This window comes from Suncus etruscus, chromosome 7 (assembly GCF_024139225.1).
Source record: "Suncus etruscus isolate mSunEtr1 chromosome 7, mSunEtr1.pri.cur, whole genome shotgun sequence".
In the NCBI taxonomy this organism is placed as follows: domain Eukaryota; kingdom Metazoa; phylum Chordata; class Mammalia; order Eulipotyphla; family Soricidae; genus Suncus; species Suncus etruscus.
The window spans coordinates 42,796,626-42,814,156 of record NC_064854.1 but is presented as its reverse complement, the minus strand read 5'-3'; the positions used below and the strand labels follow the sequence as shown (position 1 = coordinate 42,814,156).

The 17,531-nt window shown below is 45.9% G+C and overlaps 1 protein-coding gene across 1 annotated transcript in view; it reads left to right on the top strand.

Annotated features, from left to right (window-relative positions):
* Nucleotides 1-16,608: 16,608 nt before the first annotated feature.
* LBR (lamin B receptor) overlaps nucleotides 16,609-17,531 on the top strand; it is a 34,126-nt gene continuing 33,203 nt past the window's right edge. Inside the window, exon 1 of the mRNA XM_049776474.1 lies at nucleotides 16,609-16,630. The gene's annotated coding sequence lies outside the window, so the exon portion shown is untranslated. The remainder of the gene's footprint in view (nucleotides 16,631-17,531) is intronic.

The following is a 17,531-nucleotide window of genomic DNA, read 5'->3' as shown; positions in this document are numbered from 1 at the left end:
CTGGATCGGCTGCTTGCAAGGCAAACGCCGCTGTGCTATTTCTCCGGGCCCTAATTTGATATTTCATTCTGTATTGTTGTGGTGTTTCAATTAACTTTTTAACATCCTCTCTCAAACTGAGGTTGAAAGCCTCTAGAAGGACTCCACCCATTTTCAGTGTATTTGACTTCTTTTTTTTTTCCTATTTTGTACCCCAATCTATTGCTTTTCTTTTCTTTTTTTTTTTGTTTTTTTTTTGTTTTTTGTTTTTTTTTGTGCCACACCTGGCATTGCTCAGGGGTTACTCCTGGCTGTCTGCTCAGAAATAGCTCCTGGCAGGCACGGGGGACCATATGGGACACCGGGATTCGAACCAACCACCTTTGGTCCTGGATCGGCTGCTTGCAAGGCAAACGCTGCTGTGCTATCTCTCCGGGCCCAATCTACTGCTTTTCTTTCCTTCAAACAAAACCACATAACTCGATTTATCTAGCTCCGCCTCTTAAATAGAGGGGGAAACAAGGGAGGGTACCAGGACCAAAGAGATATATGATCACTAACAGTAAGCTAGACAAAGAGGGGACCACCTACTCTAGCAGCCTGAGGTGGGGGTGATAGTGGGGTATATGGATTGCAGAAAGGGAACTGGGATGGGGGGAGGACAAATTTGGTGATGGGTAAATAATAATAAAAAAAAAAGAATGGTTAGCAACTTATTTTCAAACTATGTATGTGTATCTTCAGAAAGGTTCTAATGTTTATGTTCATAGAAGTCTATACAAAATTTTTGTGATATGTATAAGATATGGAAAAGGCTGATTGTTTTGAAAATGATATATACAATTTAAACTTTGATACTTTGAGTTCTGATCTGAGGTTTCAGTCTCTGCTGTAGAAAAGTAGAACAAATCTTTTGTAACTTTTCTCATTTTTTTTTGTTTGTTTTGTTTAAAACAGAAGAGGTGGAGATGTAAGGTGAATCTAGGTAAAAGCCTAAACAAAGGTGTTCTCTCAACTTCCTTTTCCCCTAACCTCTTCTTTTGGTATGTAAAAGCCACTGGATAGTTGCTTTTGTATCTGACTTGTCCTTTCCCCTCCCTGGATTTGGGAGTTTGAATAAAGAGGTCTGGCTTTGGACTCAAGAGGAGAGCATGGAGAAGAAAGAGCCGGGGCTGAAGAGATAGCCTTTCATGCTAGAAGGACAGTGGTTTGAATCCCAGCATCCCATATAGTCCTCTGTGCCTGCCAGGGGCGATTTCTGAGCATAGAGCCAGGAGTAACCCCTGAGCGCTGCCAGGTGTGACCCCCAAAAAAGAGGCATGGTGTGACCCCCCCCAAAAAAGAGACATGGTAGAGAGAGCTGACTCCAATGAATATCTTTTCAGATTGCTTGGTATTATTTCACCACTACCCTGCTTCAAGAGACCTGTCTGCTTAAGGGGTTAGAAACAGAGCCTGGGGCTGTCTCACCAACTCCTGGTGAGACAACTCGTGGAATTTTATTTTTATTTAACTATGGAGAAAGACTGGGAACTCCCAATTAGAGAAGCATCATTATTATCTCCAGCTACTCTATTCTATTATCTACTTTGTATTCAACATGAACAAGGGCCAGAGAGATAGTGTAGGGGTAAGTCACTTGCTTTGCTTGTCACTAACTCCAGTTCCATCCCGGGTACCACACATGATCCCTGGAGCACCAGCAAAAGCAATCTCTAAATGTAGAGTCAGAAGTAAGCCCTGACCACCATGGGGTGTGACCTTCTTCACATCCCCCTCAAATAACCAAATAAACAAGCCAAAAGATAATATTTAGAATTGATGACTACCGTGTTTTCCGGCGTATAAGACGACTTTTGAAACAAAAAAGTCAACCGATCGGGGGTCGTCTTATACGCCGAGTATATCCCGAAAAATGTTTCAATATGCTGCTAAACGAAAATTGTCTGAATATTGCCACAAAACGAATTTTCCAACTAGATCCTGCACCAGTCACACTGCAAGGCTGCTCAGACCGCCTCTCTAACTCAGCCAATCCAAGCAGGCTTTTCATGCATGCAAATTAGACAATGTTCTGGACTCGAATCTACACTGTCAAAAGCCTGCTCAGATTGGCCAGAGTCAGAGAGGACGTCTATTACAGTATAACCTTTGAACCTTTGCTGTTGTGATTGGCTCACTGTGGTACAGACAGTTGCAGCACAGGAACACTGTCTGATACAGCGAATATAGGCCTAAACCTATGTTTTAACTGCAAAAATTAGGGGGTCATCTTATACGCCCAGTAGCCTTATACGCCGGAAAATAGGTAGTTCTTCAAGTCTCTTTTGTACGGCTTTGAAATAAATCTATGTTGCAACTAAGATTGATCTGCTAAAATATGGTATTCACGTGTATTTTTAGTCATTTATGTAGGTGTGTTATGAATTAAATAATTCAACATTGCAGTGCTCCAGGAAGTTGTAGGTTATACAATCAATTAGGATGCTCTTCCTCAAGTGAGATGAATTTAAAGCAATTATGCAAATTTATTTAAAACATTTGTCTCAAATATTTTATATCATCACTCTCAAGCATGTTTTAGATTGAATTGCACTGGGTGCTGTACTCAATAACATGAAGCCTGCCCTATTATTCAAGAGTAGATCTTTTAGGGCCGGCGAGGTGGCGCTAGAGGTAAGGTGTCTGCCTTGCAAGCGCTAGCCAAGGATCAGGACCGTGGTTCGATCCCCCGGCGTCCCATATGGTCCCCCCAAGCCAGGGGCAATTTCTGAGCGCTTAGCCAGGAGTAACCCCTGAGCATCAAATGGTGTGGTCCGAAAAACAAAACAAAACAAAAAAAAAGAGTAGATCTTTTAGAAGAGCCTTGAGGAAGGAGGACAGTCAGCCAAGCCCACTGAATCCTAGCTTAGGACATAAGAAGAGTCTCATGGGGAAGAATCAAAGGATGGAGACTAGGGCAAGATTTCCTTTAGCTGGGACCAGAAAGATCATCTTGGGTAAACTTTTTGTTTTGTTATTTGGGCCACAAACTCAGGGATCACTTCTGATTCTGCTCAGGGATCACTCCTTGCAGTGCTCAGAGGACCATATTAATGTCTGGAAATGAACCCAGGCCAGCAACATGTAGGGAAAACACCTTCAGGCTATACTCTCTGATCTGTCTTGGGTAATTATTCACCCAGGATGTAGACAAAAAGTCCAGGTGTTGTGCTCTGATAACCTAAGAAGTCTCTAGTTGGCAGAACAGAAGGACCATCTTATGTAAATGTGGTAACTAGAAATGAAAGGCCAGGAACACCAAGGTGCTGCCCAGTGACTCTCCAGTGATACTCCTAATCCTGGGAGCTGGAAAGAGCAGATACTTTGGAATCCTTAGTCACATGTAGACCACTGTGTGAAAGTGTGCTGGAATTTCCTTTTTTTGGGGGGGGGGGGCACACCCGGTGATGCTCAGGGGTTACTCCTAGCTATGAGCTCAGAAATCACTCCTGGCTTGGAGGACCATATGGGACGCTGGGGATGGAACCACAATCCTTCCTAGGTTGGCGCATAAATGGGAAAGGCCCGGGGCCAAAGAGATAGCATGGAGGTAGGGCGTTTGCCTTTCATGCAGAAGGAAGGTGGTTCGAATTCCGGCATCCCATGTGGTCCCCTGAGTCTGCCAGAAGTGATTTCTGAGTGTAGAGCCAGGAGTAACCCCTGAGCGCTGCCGGGTGTGACCCAAAAACCAAAAAAAAAAAAAAAAAAAAAAAAAGGCAAAGTTCCTACTGTTTGTGCCACAGCTCCATCCCCTGTGCTGGATTTTTCTGAATTTCAGTTTCTTCATCCTGGGAATTGAAAGATGGGAAATCTTGTTGGGCACTTGCCTTGCATGTGTTTGACCTGGGATTGATTCCTGGTACCTCATATGGTTTCCCTGAGCAAAGCAATAGGAATTAACGTTGGTAATAGCCAGGTGACAAAAATAAATAAATAAAAAAGATAGAAGGAAGGAAGGATGGAAAGAAGGAAGGAAAAGAAGGTTTGGAGGGATGAAGGAAGGTAGAAAAGGTAGAGGAAAGAGAAAAGAAGGAAGAAACCAAGGAAAAGGAAGAAGAAAGGAAAGAAGGAAAGAAGAAAGGAAGGAAAGAAGGAAGGAAGGAAGGAATGAAGGAAGGAAGAAAGGAAGAAAGAGAAAAAGTGAAAAACAACCACAACAAAAACACATTATTATAGTGTTTTGTGTTTTGTTTTTTTTTTTTTTTTTAGGTCACGCCCGGCAACAGCTCAGGCTGTCTGCTCAGAAATCGCTCCTGGCAGGCTCGGGGGACCATATGGGATGCCGGGATTTGAACCACAGAACTTTGCATGCAAGGCAAACACATTACCTCCATGCTATCTCTCTGGCCTCGAGTGCTCTTGCATATGGCTGATGGGGCTCAAATTCCCAGCACCCCATTTGGTCCCTGAAGCATAGGCAGAAGTGACCCTGAGTAAACCCTGAGCACTTCTGCAGAGGAAGGAAGGAAGGAAGGAAGGAAGGAAGGAAGGAAGGAAGGAAGGAAGGAAGGAAGGAAGGAAGGAAGGAAGGAAGGAGATGGGGTTGGGGGTGGGGAACAATGTCTAAAGACTTTGAAATGAAAGCACTTTATATTCTTTATCTTACTAATGGCTCAAATCAGTTCAATGAAATAGGTTCTAATCTTTTTTTAGGGAGTTGCTTTTTTGGCTACATCCAGCAGTGCTCAGGAGCTAATCCAGGTTCCATGTTGTGGGGGTGGGGCTGCTCCTGCCCTTACTCAAGCGACTATGCAGTTACAGAGACTTGAAATCGTGTGCAAATCACGTCAGTTGAGCTGTCACTTCTGCCTTTTTATCCCCATTTTCAGAATGAAGAAACTAATTTTTGTTTGTTTTTGCACCACACTTGGAGGGAAGGTTCAGATGTTACTCCTTGGCTTTTTGCTCAGGGATCACTCCTGGCAGGGCTTGGAAAACCATGCATGGCGTTCCTGGCCTTTCACTTCTAGTCACCACATATAGTTTACATCAGATGGTCATTCTGTTCTGCCAGCTAGAGACTTTTCAGGTCATCAGAGCACAGCACCTGGACTTTTTGGTCTATATTTTCTTTGTGAATAATTACCTGAGATAGGAGGGGGGGGGAGGGAGAGAGAGAGGGAGAGAGAGAAAGGGAGAGGAGAGAGAGGGAGGGAGAGAGAAAGAGAGAGGGAGAGAAGGAGAGTAAGAGAGGGAGGGAGAGAGGGAGGGAGGGAGAGAGAGGGAGAGAGGGAGAGAGGGAGGGAGAGAGGGAGAGATAGAGAACAGTGTGTGAGAAAAAGAGAACTGTGAGAGAGAGGGAGAGAGGAGGGAGAGAGAGAACAGTATGTGTGAGAGAGAACAGTGTGAGAGAGAACAGTGAGAGAGAGAGAGAGGGAGAGAGAGAGGGAGAGAGAGAGGGAGAGAGAGGGAGAGAGAGAGAGGGAGAGAGGGAGAGGGAGGGAGGGAGAGAGAGAACAGTGTGTGAGAAAGAGAGAACAGTGAGAGAGAGGGAGAGAGGGAGGGAGAGAACAGTGAGAGAGAGAGAGAGAACAGTGAGAGAGAGAGAGAGAGACAGAGAGAGACAGAGAGACAGAGAGAACAGTGTGAAGGTGCTTGCCCTGCATGTTGCTGGCCTGGGTTCAATTCTAGGCACCAAATATGGTCCTCTGAGCACTGCAAAGAGTGATCCCTGAGCAGAATCATTTATATGCAATGCTGAAGATTGAACCTGGGTCAGCTCTGTGCAATTTATCACCTGGTGTAATATCTCTCTGGTCCTTTCCCCACTTTTTAAATATAAAAAGAATTACTGGGGCCGGAGAGATAGAATGGAGGTAAGACGTTTGCCTTTTATGCAGAAGGTTGGTGGTTCGAATCCCAGCATCCCATATGGTCCCCTGAGCCTGCCAGGAGCGATTTCTGAGCATAGAGCCAGGAATAACTAACTCCTGAGCGCTGCCGGGTGTGACCCCCCCCCCCAAAAAAAGGGAAGAATTACTGGAGCTAGAACAATAGCCCAGTGGGCAGAGTGTTGGCATGCTGCCAACCAGGTTTAATCCTCAGCATTCCATATATTCTTTGAGTCTGTCAGGAGTAACCCTTGAGCACTGCAGGGTATGGACAAAAAATCAAAACAAAACAAAAAACTTTATTTAAACACTGTGTCTTACAAAATTGTTTATAATACTGCTATTTCTGGCCTTCAGTGTTCTAACACCAATCTTATCACCAGTGTAACATTAATTCCACCATTGTCCCCAGTTTCCTACCTCCCTCTAAGCCTGTTCCCTTGGCAGGCACAAAATGATTTACTCTATAATGCTTGTTACAACTAAATTGTAAGGGAATTATTGAAAAAGCTCCAGTAACAAAAAACTTGTGAAAATTATTATATCTCACAAGGGGGTCATTATGTCACTGCCTCAGAAGTGAGTTACACTCAGAAATGCAACTCAAGAATTCTCTCTCATTCTCATAATGTTTTCCAATACCCTCGCTTTTTTTTCTACCCTCTGCTGAATTTTGTGTTATCCTCTGCAAACAAGCACTATCACCACAATTTTCCATTCTGAGGAAACTGCCTCTAAGCTTTCATGAAAGGGAAACTGAGTCCAGACACCCTTCTATCTTGGGATCATCTTCTAGCTAACCTCTTAATGTTTTGCTCCAAAGGTTGAAAGTTGGGCCTGGAGAGATAGTACAGCGGCGTTTGCCTTGCAAGCATCTGATCCAGGACCAAAGGTGGTTGGTTTGAATCCCGGTGTCCCATATGGTCCCCCGTGCCTGACCGGAGCTATTTCTGAACAGATAGCCAGGAGTAACCCTTGAACACCGTTGGGTGTGGCCCAAAAACCAAAACAAAACAAAACAAAAAGGTGGAAAGTTGAAGATCATGCAGATCCAACTTCACACAGGGCACTAAGGAAATGTTGCACTAAGGAAATGTTGCTAGTTGTGCATTCTGCATCGTTGTTTTTATTTGTTGGGCTTATGTTGCTTCATTGCTACTTTTATATTTAATTTGGTGTGTTTCTACTGGGGTGTCGGTATTGAGAAATTTCAAGGCATTGAACAGCTGGCTCTAAGAATTTAGCATCTGGGAGCTGGACTGAATGAGTTTATGTGGCAGACCCTCTGGGATGTGGCTGTGGCTTCTGTGGCTTCTGGAAGTATGAAGGAGCAAGGGGAGGCTGCCTGCTCTGGCTTCGAGAAAATCCCAGAGTTTCAGCTTCCAAACTGGCATACCTGGAGATTCTTTGGGTTGGGTGCCTCTACAGAGATTAGTGTTGGAGCAGTGAAGTGGGGCATTGGTGTGGTGGCGACTGTGGGGTACCCTTCCTCACTTTTTTTTTGTTTGTTTTTGGGCCACACCTGGTGATGCTCAGGGGTTACTCCCAGCTATGTGCTCAGAAATCTCTCTTGGCTTGGGGGACCATATGGGACACGGGGGGATTGAACCTTGGTCCGTCCTAGGCTAGCATGCACAAGCCTTACTGCTTGTGCCACCGCTCCGGCCCCTTCCTCACTTTTTAAAGGCCAGGTTTTCACTGCTTCAGTGAGAAGATTGGAACAATCACTGAAGAGATATGAATACACAAAATATAAATAAGTATGATGAGCTAAGCTTTACCTTTTGCAGAAAGTGAAGCAATAAGGCAATTTCATTTTTGTCCGCTCTTGAGAACTGCTGCTTGTCTCCAAAGTGCAGATGCTAGGCAAAATATGGGGGTGGAAGACTGCTTTGAGGATCAGTGCCAACACAAAACAAGCCATCAGAGTCTAAATTCCACTTGAAATATACAGGGGTTATTTAAAAAGAAACATGCAATTAAATATTCTTGCTTAAGAGAGAGGAGGGTGCAGAGCACAAGGCCAGGCAGATGGAAGGACATTCAGTCCAGTGGAGGGAACAGGAGCAGGGCCTGTGGCAGGGCCAGCAGAGATGTGGTGCAGGGCAGTCACTGTGTCCAGGATAGAAAGCCAACAGCAGTTAGTACCAATAAAAGCTCTGCTGCTTTTGGGGCAGGAGTGACAGGCCAGCGGGTAGGACATTTGCCTTGCATGTGGCAACCCGGATTTTATCCCCAGCTTTCCACATAGTTCCCAGAGCCTGCCAGGTGTGATTTCTAAGTGCAGAGCCAGGTGTAGCCCCTGAGCACTGTTGAATGTGGCCCATAACCAAAAAACAAAACAAAAAGGTCTGCTGCTTCTTACCTTGATCCAGTTTTGTAGATACTCAGTAACCAGTTTAAGAGGGAGAGAATTCACTAACCTGGCTTTTAAAGGGATTTATTTATGTAAGTTTCATAATTCAATTTTTTTTTTGTCTTTGGGTTACACCTGGCAGCACTCAGGGGGTTACTCCTGGCTCTACACTCAGTTGCTCCTGGCAGGCTCGGGAGACCATATGGGATGCGGGGATTTGAACCACCGTCCTTCTGCATGAAAAGCAAATGCCTTACCTCCATGCTTTCTCTCTGGCCCCGATAATTCATTCTTTTATCCATTTATTTGTTGTTGTTGTTGTTTTTGGGTCATGCCCAGCAATGCTCAGAGCTTACTCTTGGCTCTACACTCAGAAATTATTCCAGGTAGAGCTTGGGGACCATACGGGACACCAGGGATTGAGCCTGGGTCTTCCATGTGCAAGGCAAGTGCCTTACCTGTTCTGCTATTAATTCAGCCTCACGTCCACTTCATTTTTTTTAAAACACATTCCTGTCTAGTCTATGTCCATCATGCCACTTCTCCTCATGTAATACGAATTGTGTTATCGATGTCCAGGCCAGGCACACTGCTCAGTGGTAAGAACTTGTCTTACATGTGGGAAGCTGTGGATTCTCAACACACACATACACACATACGCACAAATAACAACAACAAAATAAAAGGTGTTGTCATTGTCCACTGGGTTGTCTTTTTATTAAAATTTTGCTTTATTTTGTTTTTGTGTCACATCTGGAGGTGTTTAGGGCTTACTCCTGACTCTGCATTCAGGGATCACTCCTGGTGAGGTTCAGGGGACCATATGGATTGCTGGGGATTGAACCTTGGTTGGCCATATGCAAGGTAAGCACCCAAACTGCTAAACTATCTCTCTGGTCCCTGTCTTTTTATTTGATTTATTCATCGGTTATTTTGTTTGTTTGTTTGTTTGTTTTTGGCTCACACCTGGCAGCACTCAGGGGTTACTCCTGGCTTTGTGCTTAGAAATCGCTCTTGGCAGGCTCGAGGAACATATGGGATGCTGGGATTCAAACCCAGGTCCATCCCAGGTTGGCCATGTGCAAGGCAAATGCCCTACTGCTGTGCTATCTCTCTGGCCCCTATTCATCAGTTTCTGCCTTTTTTTTTTAAAAAATTATGTGTGTGGTGGTATGTGTGTGGTGCATACTTGACGGGGCAACTCCCAACTCAGTGTTTTCATGCTAGTCTCTCCTGATCATGCTCCAGTGTTCCTGCAGTGCCAGCACTGAGTCCAGGCCTCCTACATGCAAGGCATGTGCTAAGTCTGTGGAGCTCTCTGTGGTCCTGTTGATTAGTTTTACAGCCTTGTATTGTATGCCTGGAAATAATAATGCCTGGAGTGCAGCATTGAGCATTGTCATGTATAACCCCAAAACAAAATAACTGAATTGTATTTCTTTGTTATATTTATTTATATAAATGTTCCATGTCTTTATTTGATCATCTATTGAAGGGCCCTTTGGTTGCTTCCATCTTTTAAGGATTATGAACAATATGACTATGTGTGTACATTTACTCACTTAATGGGAAGACATATAAAGGTGTTGCATTAAATAATTAACGATGGTGGTGGATAGAGGTGGATGGAGGGATTTTTCTCTGCCATCCCAGGCCACGTGGCTCCGCAACCCTCATTCAGCTGGCGGGTCCCAGGTTTGGGTGAAGGGCGGAATCAGACTCATCCAGAGACAGGCATCAGGAAGTATCAGCTTTATTCATACCCTATTCACCACATGTGTGGCCTATATCATAACCTTTTAAGCACAGCCATTCTTAGCTAGCTCTGCATCTTAACTCCTGTCAGCCATCTTCCATTTGACCTCCATGCTGGCCAAAGACCAAAAGGCAAAAAGGCCTAATCCCCTGCGTCAAAGGCTTTATATAACCTTTCAAGACCACTCCCCGGAATGGGAGGGTCTCAGGTAGGTACACCTAAATCCAGGGTGGAGTTACATAAAGGCAAGGACAAGCTAGGCTTCTTGACTCTGGGCAGTGTGGCTGCAGAAAGGTAGAGACAATGTATACAAGAGTCACCGGGGATGTGACCAACAGGTTGTCTCAGAAGAGACTAGGACCAGAGAGATGCTAGAGGGAAAGAAGGCATTTGTCTTGTATGTGGCACTTCAGTCCATTAACTTCTCTCTTCAGCACCCAAAACAATTCTTGTTTTTAGATCACATCTGGAAGTGTTTGGGGATCATTCCTAGCATGTCTCAGGCATCATTACTAGCAGGGCTTAGGGGGCTTTATATGGGGTGCTCAGGATCAAATGTCAAGATGGCTGCGTGCAAGACAAGCACCCTACGTATTGTCCTATTGCTCCAGCCCTGAAGATTTGTAAGTTTTTTTTTTGTTGTTGTTTTTTTGTTTTTGTTTTTTGTTTTGGGCCACACCCAACGCTCAGGGGTTACTCCTGGCTATGTGCTCAGAAATCGCCTCTGGCTTGGGGGGACCATATGGGACGCCGGGGGATCGAACCGCCGTCTGTCCTACGCTAGCGCTTGCAAGGCAGACACCTTACCTCTAGCGCCACCTTCCCCAAGATTTGTAAGTTTTAAGATAGTCCAGTGGGTTAGATTTTTCAGTCAGACTAGTATGAAAGTAAAGATTGTAAATATAGTATTAAGCTTAGATGTATGCTAAAGGCCAATGTACTAAAAGGTCAGATGTGGACTAAAGCTACAAGGATTATGGCACTTACCTTGTATATGGCCACCTTATTTCTATTGCCAGTGTCGCATACAGTCTTCTCAGCACTACCAAGAGTGACTGTGGACACAGATCTAGGAATAAGTCCTGAGAATCACCAGGTATAAAAACACTTCTCCCCCAATAAATTAAAAAACATTTTTGTTTGTTTTTGGGTCACACTCAACTGTGCCCAGGACTTACTCCTGGTTCTGCACTCAGGATTCACTCCTGCCAGAGCTCGGGAAACCATATGGGATGTTGGGGATCAAACCTTAGTCAGCTGCATTCAAGGCAAGAGCCTTGCCCACTGTACTATCACTCTAATCCCATAAATTTTTTTAAAGGAGATTTAGTATCCTTTATTATTTATTTATTTATTTTGAGCTGGGGCACACCTGCATTGTTCAGAAAAGTATATGTAATGCTGGGGATGAACGGGGTCAGCCCCATTCAAGGTAAATATCCTCTTTCCACACTGTACTACTTTGACACTAATAAATGAAAGTGTTTTTTTTTTTTTAATTTGGTTTGTTTTTTTTGGGCCACACAGGGGTTACTCCTGGCTCTGTGCTCAGAAATCACTCCTGGCAGGCTCAGGGGACCATATGGGATGCTGGGATTTGAACCACTATCTGTCCTGGATCGGCTGTGTGCAAGGCAAATGCCCTACGGCTGTGCTATATCTCCGGCACCCCCAATAAATGAACATTTTATAACAGAAGTGCACCAAGGGTGATAGCACAGCAGGTAGGGCATTTGCCTTGCACGCTGCTGACCCCTGGCATCCCATATGGTCCCCCAAGCCTACCAGAAGTGATTTCTAGCGCAGTCAGGAGTAATTGCTGCTGTGTGTGGCCCAAAACCCCCCCCAAAGAAGTGCATTAAAAGATAAACCAAAGGATTTAGAGACCTCATGAAAATACAATAAATGTGTTAAACATTTGTTGAGTTTTTCTTTTGTTGAGAGTTTTTGTGTTAAAAGTACCCTTGATCCAAACTTGTTTTGGGGTCATACCTAGCACTGCTCAGGGCTTACTCTTGGCTCTGTGCTCAAGGATCACTCCTGGTAGGGCTCAGGGGACCCATGGGGTGCCAGGGATCGAACCAGTCAAACACAGGCAAGACTAATGCCTTAACTACTATACTATTTATCTGTTCACTAATTATAATTTCATTTCATTTCATTTATTTATTTATTTGGTCACACCTGTTGACGCTCAGGGGTTACTCCTGGCTCTGTGCTCAGAAATCACCCTGGCAGGCTCAAGGCACCACCTGGGATGCCGGGATTCTAACCACAGTCTGTCTTGGATTGACTGCTGCAAACATCCTGCCACTGTGCTATCTCTCGGCCCCACAACATGAATCTAAAATCACTTATAAGATGACATTGTAGCATTTGGGGCCGGTGAGGTGGCACTAGACGTAAGGTGTCTGCCTTGCAAGCGCTAGCCAAGGAAGGACCGCGGTTCGATCCCCCGGTGTCCCATATGGTCCCCCCAAGCCAAGGGCAATTTCTGAGCGCTTAGCCAGGAGTAACCCCTGAGCATCAAACGGGTGTGGCCCGAAAAAACAAACAAACAAACAAAAAAAAAACAAAAAAAAAAAAGATGACATTGTAGCATTTATAATTTGTGAATAGAGGCTTTCTGCAGCTCCCAGCATATACAAGTTTATGCCTCATAGAACACTATTCACTGAGTCAGGTAAAATTGGACTAGACCCATGAATCACTGCGAAGCAGAGCCCAACAACAGGCTTGATGGCGCATGTCCACAGTGGTCAGGCCTGTATTTTCTGAGTGAGGTACCAAGTGGGTCTCTCGGGTGCTTAGTTGCAGGGCTCAGGGGCAACATTTTTTTTGGGGGGGAGGGCCACACCCAGTGATGCTCAGGGGTTACTCCTGGCTGTCTGCTCAGAAATCACTCCTGGATTGGAACCATATGGGACCCGGGGGGATGGAACCAAGATCCGTTTTGGGTCAGCCACTTGCAGGGCAAATGCCCTTCTGCTGCACTATTGCTCTGGCCCCCAAGAGTCAACATTTCTATTTCTCATTTTCCTTGTATGTGGAAAAGGGAACATGGCCACATTACTAACAATTTGTCAAGGGTCTTTAAGTCACTTTTACTTTATATATTTGGAAAACTCACAACTTGGACATTCTCAGCTTCTAAATTGATCTGTTTTAGTCTCTCCATCAGGTTAAAGATTTCAACCAAGGTTGTTGTTATAACCTCATGCTAGGTAAGTGCTTTAATCTTTGTGTGATCTCTTTGGCCCTTAACTTTATTTTCTTTTATTTTTTCTTTATTCTTTTGGTTTTGGGGCCACACCTGGTGGGGGTCATTTCTGGCAGTCTTGGAGGATTGAATATGAGATATGGGATGCTGGGAATTGAACACAGGTTGGCTGCATGCAAGGCAAATGCCCTACCCACCCACTGTCCCACTGTGCAAACACTTTGGCCCTGTTAACTTCATTTTCTTATAATGAAGGTTATTTATTTATTTATTTATTTATTTTGCCACACCTGGTGATGCTCAAGGGTTACTCCTGGCTCTATGCTCAGAAATCACTCCTGGCTTGGGGGACCATATGGGATGCCAGGGGCATTGAACCGAGGTCCGTCCTAGGTTAGTGCATGCAAGGCAAATGCCCTACTGCTTGCTCCACCACTCCGGCCCCTCTTATAATGAAGTTTTATCCATCTGGTTCTTAAAATGAAGGCTTTAGGGGCCATAGAGATAGTACAGAGGTCAGAGTTCTTGCCTTGCATGCATTTGACCTGGTTTTGATCCCTAGCATCATATAAAAGCACTGCCCGGAGTCTTCCCTCAGTGCAGAACCAGAAGTAAGCCTGAGCACTGCCAAGTATGGCTCTGAACAAACAAAAGTAACCCCCAAATCACCACAACAAAATAAAATGAATGGACCAGAGTGATATGGGCCATGAATAACCCCTAGAATCACTAGATGTAAGCCAAGTCAAACACACACACACACACACACACACACACACACACAAACACACACACATGACAAAGCCCCAAAACAAAACAGCAAAAAGCCAAAGTCTTTAAAAATTTGTTATTGGGGGCCACACTCATATCCTGCTGAGGGACCATGGAATGTTTGGATTGAATCTGAGTCTCATACATATAAGGCATGGGTTCTATTTATCAGTTGATCTACAGATCCAATAATCATCTCTACTTTCAAAAGAACAAATCTTTTGGGAACAGACCTAAGAAGGCTGTAGATCTCTTCTGGCAATTTTTGGCAATTCATTCAAAGATTCTATGTGAAGCCCAGAGAATGTGGTGCTATTTGGGTTCTGTTGATACTCCTGATTACTCAGACCCCTCTAGAAGTGTTTGGTGGGTGGTGGCTGCTATGGCTATACCTGTGATGTTAAGGGGACCATGTGATGCTAGTGATTAGACTGGGATTGACTGTATGTAAGGCAAATTCCTGTAATTATCTGTTCTATCCCTAATGAGTCTTTTCTTTCAGAAGCCAAAATGCCCAAGGAATATGTGAGAACCAGTGAAATTTTAGTTCTGGGTTGAACCTATGAGAAAAGAATCATGTAACACCTGCCTAGGTATTAGGAATAGTAATTACCTCAGCCTCCTTGGAATCAGCTTAGTTTTCATTTTGGCCCCTTTTGCTGCAAAAAATAAGTCAGGACTAATATTACTTTTTTTTTTTTTTTTGGTTTTTAGGTCATACCCGGGGCCACTCAGGGGTCACTCCTGGCTCTATGCTCAGAAATCATTCCTGGCAGGCTCAGGGGACCATATGTGATGCTGGGATTCGAACCACCATCCTTCTGCATGCAAGGCAAATGCCTTACCTCATGCTATCTCTCTGACCCCAGGACTAATATTATTTTTAAGAGTTAAGTCAACTCAGGATTAGCATTGCACCAAATGATAAAGGTGTCCTGACTTTATATTTCTATAGTTCATATTTTCATCCAGAATATAGTGAATGCCTGAGATGCGAATTCAATAGCAGAGCTTGTTCTCAGAAAAGGCCCAGATCAACTTGGTCATTTTGGATACACAGTGTTTCAATGTATTAAGTGTTTCTGTTTTGTAAACCTGGTTGTTGTTTTGCAGTTACAGTTCTGACGTGAGAACTCTTATACCTGAAACCTGGCTCTATATCATACATTTCAATATAGAAATTCATTTCTATTTGCCTAGTAGGAGTGTTAAATACATACTTTGATTAAAACCACACTGACAAATAAGGAACTTAGTTAATGGTCTGCTTTAAACTCTTAGCCTCGAAGGAAGGAAGCCGGGGATGATAATTCGGAGGAAAAAGCACTTAGGGTTCATAGCAGATTCAGACTTAGCACTGTAAAGATTCAGCAAGGTGGCGATCCAGTAAAGTCATACTTGAAGAGTGCAGATAAAGTGGTATGTCAGTAAAAAGAAAAGACACCGAACTTTCAGTTCCAGCATCCTTTTCTTCTGTTTCTTGGCAAGACTCTTCCTTAGTTCCAATTCCCCTCTTCACAGCCATAGTTGCAGGAAACCCTTGAGCTTCTGTTTCTGTGCCACACCAGGAGTTGTTCAGGGATTCCTAGCTTTGCACTCAGTTATCACTCCGGGAGGGTTCAGGGGGACCATATGGGGTACCAGGGATCCATCCACCCTGGTTGGGCCTCCTGCTAAGTAAGGCAAATGTCCCACCTGTTGTGCTATCTCTCCCCCTTTTCTCCTATCCACTGTTCTCAGAAGTGGTCCAGGCTACTCAGGGCAGCCTTGGTCAAGACAAAGGAACCCCTTTGATGACCTCTGCTGGGAATAATGCCAAAAACTTATGGCCTTGTAAGAACACTATAATGTGTTCTTTTTTAAAAATTCTCTTAATATTTAATATTTCTCAACTTGGAATAAACTATACCTTTCTCGATCCTTCCTTCCTTCCTTCCTTCCTTCCTTCCTTCCTTCCTTCCTTCCTTCCTTCCTTCCTTCCTTCCTTCCTTCCTTCCTTCCTTCCTTCCTTCCTTCCTTCCTTCCTCCCTCCCTCCCTCCCTCCCTCCCTTCCTTCCTTCCTTCCTTCCTTCCTTCCTTCCCCTCCCTCTCTCCCTCCCTCCCTCTTTCTTTTTTATTTTTCATTATAATGTTTTAAAGCAAGAAGCAGCCTATGCCTACTTGGGTTATCCTCAAGTGAGTTTGTAGCTTTTTAATTATCTCTCGCACCCCAAATTCAGGGCGGGCATCCGTGGTGAGCGCCAAGGAGGAAAAAAGAAGGCCTTGGCGGGAAGCCGTCGGGTGCGCCAGGTAGCTAGAGCGCCTGGAAGAGAGCGATAAGATGGGGGAGGGAGGCAGAGTCCTCCAAGGATTGCCAGAGGGGCCAACTAGCGCTAGCCGCATTGGGCTCGGTCGCCGAGCTCTGAAGCCTCGCAGACGAAGGGCGGATGCTCCGTGGGCGTCCGACCAATCAGGAGAGCCGGGGGCGATTCAAAAGGCCGAAGCAGCCAATAGGAACCCGGATACACCGCAGGGAGGGGGCGGGCTTTGCGGGTGAAGGCGTAGCCTAGAGAGGCGCGCGCCCGGGAGGACGCGGCGGCGGCGGCGGTGGCGGCGGTGGCTGCGGGCTACAGCGTCGCGCGCGCGCGCGGAACCGCCGCGGGGTTTGCTGCTCGGCGACTCCCCTGGAGCTGTTTGTTCCCGCCGGAGAGAGAGCGAGCGAGCGAGCTACGCAGGTGAGCACCCCCAAAGGAGCTTCAGGAGGCGGGGTGGACGGGGGGCTGGGGACTGTGTGGGCTTCGCGGGCGTCCGGGCCCGGGGCGGCGGCCTGGCTTTCGCTCCTCCGGGCTCGCTTCGCGCTGCTGCGGAAAGACCCGGAGCCGCCGGGGTTTGAATTTTGCGGACGTTTCCCTCCATTTTGGGACGCCTTGCGTCGCTGTTAAAAAAAAGAAAAAGTGGGGTTCGGGGAGGCTTTGCAAGGGGGGAGGTGAGGGGAGGTGGTGGTGGTGGTGGTTGGGGGGGGGCAGCTCCCCTTTTGTCCCCGCCCTGCTGCTGCTGCTGCCCCTGCCCCGGCCCTCCCCAAGGCTCCAGCCCCAGCTGCGTGTCCCCTGACAGCTACGGGAGGGAAGGGACTGCAGGCTCTGCCCGTACGCGCGCTCTCTGGCGGATGGGGAAGTGGCCTTGCAAGACTCCTGTCGCCGGGGTGCAGGTGCCTTCGGGGGGTGAGCGCTGGAGAGCGGGCTGCGGGCTTTTGCAAGCTCGCCCTCTCGCTCGGCTTTGCTTGCTTTTCTTCATGCACGCTGGAAAAACCGGATCGTTCTGCACATGCAGATGCGCGCCGTCGGACAGACCTCCCCATCCGTCCCCTTCACTCGAGCCATTCAGGGAGCATTTGGTTTGGAAGGCTTTTTATTTTTATTTTTTTGGTTTTTGGGTCACATCCGGCAGCGCTCAGGGTTACTCCTGGCTCTATGCTCAGAAATCGCTCCTGGCAGGCAGGCTCGGGGGACCATATGGGATGTCGGGGTTTGAACCACTGTCCTTCTGCATGCAAGGCAAACGCTTTACCTCCATGCTATCTATCTCTCCGGCCGCTGG